Raw genomic sequence first — 6,293 nt, 5'->3', positions numbered from 1 at the left:
TCCTTCGATGTTTCTCGAAAGATATAGGATGTTTCTTTTAGGGTTTTGTCTTTCTGGTTTGAACTGATGGGTAATGAGGGTTTTAAGTTCGTTCACGACTTTGTGTCATGGTTCGGGAGTAAAGAGGTTTCTAAAAGGAAATAATACTTTGATTAACTGATAAATTGAAACCTTAATTATGAATGCAAGCAGTGCAATCATCTTGGGGAAATTGTTGGAAGAAATACTAAGGTGAACGCTGGAGGAAAAGGTAGCACATAGTTTTAGGTATGGAGAACGCTGGAGGAGACGGTAGCACAACGTTTTTAGATATTGTATGGATCGAGCCATCGTGAGTGAATCGTCACGCCTTCTAGTTTGTCAGCATTGATGAGCTTGCAGTAACCGCCTATGATAACATCTTCCACCAGGTATGGATTATCTTCCTCTTCTGTAGGTGAATCAGACTGAGCGATCACTGTCACATCTCCAACTTGAAACGCGGTCGCCTTTATTACCAAATCTCCAATTTGAAATGGGTTTGGGAGTTGCACACCTACTTGGTCTTTGGACTCGTCATCTTTAATCGAGACAACTTCTAAACTTTTGAAAAAACGTTTGAAAGGACCATCATCCCATTCACATCTCCTAATGGCGGTCGGGTTGTTGATTGGAGAAAGTACCCGGGACTCATCAGAAGGAGGAGTGACTGGTTGCAAAAAGGGTTGTTTGATAAGACTTACTTGGGTTCGGAATCTTCTGACATATGATGATGGGCTTTCTCTAGGTAATTGTGTCACGTTTGTGAGTGATTGATACGGCAACAAATAGTCTTCGGGATTGGATGGCTTGTTGGAGATCCTCTCAGGTATAAACACCGGCAGAGGACACACCCCTAACTTCGTTTTGTTGTCGTGCACCCATGAGCTCCCCAAAATCATATCATAGTTCGGGTAATCTTTCACAATATGAAACTTACCGCGTGTTAAAGCGTCTCCTATCTTGATCTAGAGGTCGGTGTACCCATGAGTGTCTCTGGACCCTCCTTCAGAATTTTTAATTGTGGTTGAGCAATGAACAACGTCCTGCTTCGAGATTTTTGCAGATTTCAGGGCCTTGATGGTGACAATGTTGAAATCATATACTACATCAATCAACACGTTGTCGAACTCGACATTCTTCAAGCGAGCGAAATTTAGGAGTCCCCAGTTACATCTTGCGTTTCCTAGGAAGGACTGCGGTTCAGCAACTTCCTTAACTGGAAATAGACGCTTGCCTGATACGACACGGTTAAGATCCCCAAACATGTCTTGACGCTGTGCCATTGAGAAATACATAATTTCACACAATCGTTGCATCATAGACTTTACAGTCTTGTGAACAGAGTCTCTAGAAATCATACAACTCCTGACAGGAAGGGGGTCTCTGTTGACGCCTTCGTTTCCTAGTTGAAGTTCTCCCGCATCCACCTTCTCTTTGAAAATGCGCTTCAACTTGTTGCAGTCACTGGTTGGGTGATTGACGAACGTGTGATAACGACAGTACTTGGGATTCACCATCTCTTCTTCAGTTAGCGGACGTCTAAGAGGAGGTAGCTTGATTGCATCATCTTGAATCCATGCTTCCCGGAGTTCAATGACTTCGTCTATTGGAAATGGGAAGTCTGGAGCATCTCCAGCTTCAGGAGCTTTAGGCGTGGCTTTCCAGGATGTGGTTGTCTACGCTGGCGTTGCGCGTTTGGGTTGTTGTTACGTTGCTGGAGATTTCCTTTTTCCTCCTTCACCTACCACGCTTACTGAAGGACCAATGTTGTATTGCTTGTTTATAAGACGCCTGTTTCCTCGAGTTTCACGCGCATCCTAACCCCTGGCCGGTCTGGATCTTTCTAAAAGTGCTGGTGTGGTTGTATCCTATCGTTTAGCAGCTTCATGGAGTTCAAAGAATATTCGGAAGCGCAAGTTTTCTAATAAAGCACGATAGCTGGGAACCACACCATTAATGCATGACTCCACCAATTGCTGTTCGATTATGTTTGGATCGTGATAATCCAAAACTTGAATTCTGAATCTCTTAACGTAATCATTCAGATGCTCGTTGTTTCGCTAGAATATTCTTCCCCAGTATGAGAAAGTGATTTGCTCGGACAAGAAGAAATACTTCTTGTAAAAGGTGGTGACCATCTCACACCAGTTTGATATGTTGTTTGGTGCGATGTTGTATACCAGGTGTATGCTCTTCCAGTAAGCGATTTGGAGAATTCTTTCAGGCGGATGACGTGATTGTATTAGTGTTCTCCCAAAGATTCCATAAAACGAGAAATATGTTCACGAGCGTTACCAGTACCATCGTAAATGAAAAAATGAGGAGAGGAATATCCTCTTGGCAGGGGAACTCTCTGCACATCAGGAGGATATGGAAGTTGGTGCTGGTGTAGGTCCACCGGGTTTTCCTTGCCTCGATTTTGGAGAAGTCGTTACAGATATTCATGAGTGATGAAGTTGGATGGATGGTTCCCTTCCCATGGGAATTCAAGAACAATACGAGATTCTTCATCTAGGTGGGCACGTCCTGCTGAAGCACTCGCGCCAGGCGTGTTGAAGGTACTCCTTGTTGGTTCCAGGGCTGTCGTGACTCTTGTGGCAATCGTTCTGTTAATGTCTTGATCAAAGTGAGTACCTCTTTCTGGATCGAAGCCATGTCTGTCTGAGCCTTAGCGAGAATTTATTTCCTCTCCATCAAATCAACAATGGTGATAGGGGGTTGGCCTCCTCTGATTCCTCCATCCCCTCGTCCTGAAGGGGGAATGACATCTGCTCTGGTGACGACCGGAGGTATTACACTTGAAGAAATGTTGGGGTTTGCGGCTGATCTGGCTCTGGTGATGGGAGGTGTTACCGAGGGAATATCTCCTGCTCCGCTGGTATTGGTGGTAGAGGACGTAGTCCCGCGAGATGCATTGATCGTATTGACAGGCCGAGCGTCAGTGCCACTGACAAGGAAATCAACGCCGAGAGTGTTGTCAGTGCTAGTTCCATCGGAATTGGTCACCGATCCAGACCTTAGATCCACCATTTTAAATTTTTAGAAAATTGAAATGAAATTGAAAATTAATCTTGTAACCGAGAGATTAATCTCCCGCTGTGGTCGCCAGTTGCTTATGGGTAAAAACTGATTCTGCTGTTTTTCGTAATTTGGGGTGTGTTGATGAGAAACAAGTTCAAACCCTAAACAAATGCACTGCATGGGAGTGATTTTGGGTTCGAGAATCAATCTGTAAGACTTTGGCCTAAACCAAGAAATGGCCGTTCCAGATTCAATTCGGTCACAAGGTGAGGGAGAAGGGTTCATCTTAGGAAGGGAAGCGAAGAAGGTGTTAAGATTGTAAAGGTGTTGGCTGTTTATGACTTGTATCAGAATGTTGAACTGGATTGCACAATGTAAGCTATCAGTTCTGGGCGTTTTCTGGATACTGTGACAACACTTGGTTTTTCTGTCTGTGTTGGAAATAGGTGAAGGACCTATTTATACAAGTCATTGAGCGTAACCCTCATCTCGTAGGAAGTGGAGGAGGTGAAGTGATGGAGTAGTGGGGTCGTGTACGGATAATGATTGTCACACGACCACATCTTTTCCCACTTCCCTCATCACTGTTAACCGTCCACCTTTTCCTGACATGTTCTTGTAATGGCGTGTTGCACGCTGCATGCTGTAAACCTCCAGACCAATACCCCAGTAAGCATCCCCCAGTTTGTGACATGTTTGATGTCTCGAATGAGTGGGTCGAGTCGTGGTACCCGCCGCAAGAAATAGCATACGGTGCTATCAGGTTAAATAACTAAATTATTTATGGAATTGATATTCATGAAATATCGTGTATGCTCGATGCATGTAATGCCTCCCTTTTAAACAAGCATCTCAAAACAATCGATATGTATGAAGCATCGTTGTTTCAAAGCTTGATTGAACAAGTCGCGGATTAAGCGTCTTAAAATGGCAGCATGTCCAACCATCTTCGAGTGATAGAGTGACGGACGGTAATCATTGAGACGCTTCATCGATTGTCTAATTTTAATCCAAGCCGTCCGACCAAGCTGGCAAAGTTGGACGGACGAGATGATTTACGACACATGTTCACTACCGTTGATGGATTTTAGGGTTTTTAGAGGTGCGCAAACAACTCCTCTTTGGATTGATCGCATTCAAGCATGGGCGCTGGTTTTGGTGGGACCGACCGGTCATGCGTGGAGACGGCCACTGTTGTGCATGTCTACACCTCTCGGTCCCATGAAGGTTCGATCTAGGCCACTCGATTTGACCCGTAAAGATGAATGGCCGTGATCGATTTGCAACAGAAATCCATTGCCGCAAAGGATTAGAGGCCGCGCGACATGCCATCTTTTGGCGCGTGTTTCGAGGCACCTGGCCATAGTCTGCCTAGGTTGGCCGGTTACACGCACAGGTGGGCCCATAGTGATCACGTCAACATCCTTGGGACTTCTTGAGTCTATATCTACTCCCTTTGTGGTCGAACTACGACAAATGTGCATTGCCGCAGACCGTAATTAGGGTTTTGAAATAGTCACGCACTTGTGACTTTGGCCAAAAGATTTGGTGAGCTGTGCTTCTCCTTTGGGAAGACCGATTGTGTAGGGCCCACGTCGGGCTAACGGTGAACATATGTGCACCTTCTTGATGACCTAGGTGCGATCTAAGCCATCCAAATACGCTGGCTAAGTTGGATGGTTGTGATCAATTTAAGACACTAGTGGAATTTCCATGACCCTTAAAAGCATCGCGCCCGTCATGTTTTGAGTAAACGTTCATTGCTCCGTGACCATGCCGTGAGCAAGTCGATCAGGTAAGGGTAGAGTGGACCCGCCATCATGTGCATTAGCGCTTCCTTAGTCATTCATGAGATGATCTAATCCGTCCAACCAGGCTGGCGAAGTTGGACGGTCGTGGTCGTTTTAAGACTGCCTTGAACAGCCTATGTTCGATCGAATCTCTACAAAGCAGCACGGCCACCCAACTTAAGGTTGGCGTTTGACGGTGCCAGGAGATGTTCGTGTGATGTCCGACCGGCTAGGGCGTAAGTGGGCCCATTGGTGGTCATCACGATAATCGCCTATTCTTGTCAGGGTTTGGATAGGCTTGTTAAATTGTGTGGCCAACTTGTGTGGCTGCGATCGTTTCTGAGAATGATATGGACAATTTAGATTTCCCTTAAGGAAATTAAGCATGCTCGATCGGGTTAACCAAAGCGCGTCGATGTGAGACTCTCTCTGTCAGAGAGTGAGGTAGCATGTGTGGGTATTTCTTGCATATCTCTATACTGGCACTTCGGGAGATTCATGCTACTCTGCTGAGAGTGAACACTCAATCGTCATGTCATGTCAATAATGAGAGTTCGTCTGGGAACATAGCACGGAAAATACTAGGAAAATAATATATTAATTATAATGCTGGCATAGAGTAGAATTCACAGTATATTTGGGATTGCTACTGTGCGCACCATTCTGAATGAATTTCATATATATACTGAATTGTCCAATATATGTTTAAGTAAAGAGGTTTGAGCACTCGTTACTTTCAAATGGCTTTTGTTCCTTTGCAGGATGACATCGCATTTTAATACAAGGTTTTACAATTTTGACCCTGCACTAAAACCACCATCAACACACGCATCTGATGGCGAACTTGGACGACTGAGATTTGCATATCAGAAGGAAGGGTGGTCGTTGATTGTTGCAACCCTTCGTTTGGAATCCAGCGGCATGGAGGCATGGCCGGCATGGCTTTGGTGTGGAGGTGTGGCTGGCATGGCATGCCATTGGCACTATGGTGCGACTGACATGGTTGGCATGCCTTTGGCGCGGAGATGTGGCTGGCATGGCATGCCATTGGCACGGTGGTGCGGCTGGCATGGTTGGCATGCCTTTGGTGCGGAGATGTGGCTGGCATGACATGCCATTGGCACGGTGGTGCGGCGCGGAGATGTGGCTGGCATGGCATGCTATTGGCACGGTGGTGCGGCTGGCATGGTTGGCATGCCTTTGGCGCCGAGATGTGGCTGGCATGGCATGCCATTGGCACGGTGGTGCGGATGGCATGGTTGGCATGCCTTTGGAGCAGAGATGTGGCTGGCATGGCATGCCATTGTCACGGTGGACGATTTCTATTGGTAAGTTGTTGATACGACAGCAGGTTGGGCGGCTTATTGGAAAATCTTTCGGGTGTCGGCACTGGCAGAGGGGATACTCCCAATTTTGCTTCGTTTTCAAATACCCACGAGCGCCCCAGGATCATGTCATAAC

The sequence above is a fragment of the Papaver somniferum genome, chromosome 6 (assembly GCF_003573695.1).
Source record: "Papaver somniferum cultivar HN1 chromosome 6, ASM357369v1, whole genome shotgun sequence".
Taxonomy (NCBI): Eukaryota; Viridiplantae; Streptophyta; class Magnoliopsida; order Ranunculales; family Papaveraceae; genus Papaver; species Papaver somniferum.
The sequence above is the reverse complement of the archived record's forward strand: the minus strand, read 5'-3'. Positions refer to the sequence as shown.